Below are 250 nucleotides of genomic sequence, written 5' to 3' on the forward strand. Positions count from 1 at the left end.
GGAAAATAAAAGAAATTGGAGGAAATTAGTGAAAACGTTATATTAGAAAATTTTAACTTTATAGGCAAAAATAATAAATAAAATGTCGAAACAGTTATTTGGTAGAAAGAAAAAAATATATATATAAATAAAACGGCGAAACAGTTATTTACTTGAAAGAAAAAAATATATAAATAAGATATGCAACAAAAGATAAAAATATATAAATTAATTCTTCCACTACGAAGATAGAATAACAGACAAACACAAT

Source organism: Penaeus monodon, chromosome 23, assembly GCF_015228065.2.
Source record: "Penaeus monodon isolate SGIC_2016 chromosome 23, NSTDA_Pmon_1, whole genome shotgun sequence".
In the NCBI taxonomy this organism is placed as follows: domain Eukaryota; kingdom Metazoa; phylum Arthropoda; class Malacostraca; order Decapoda; family Penaeidae; genus Penaeus; species Penaeus monodon.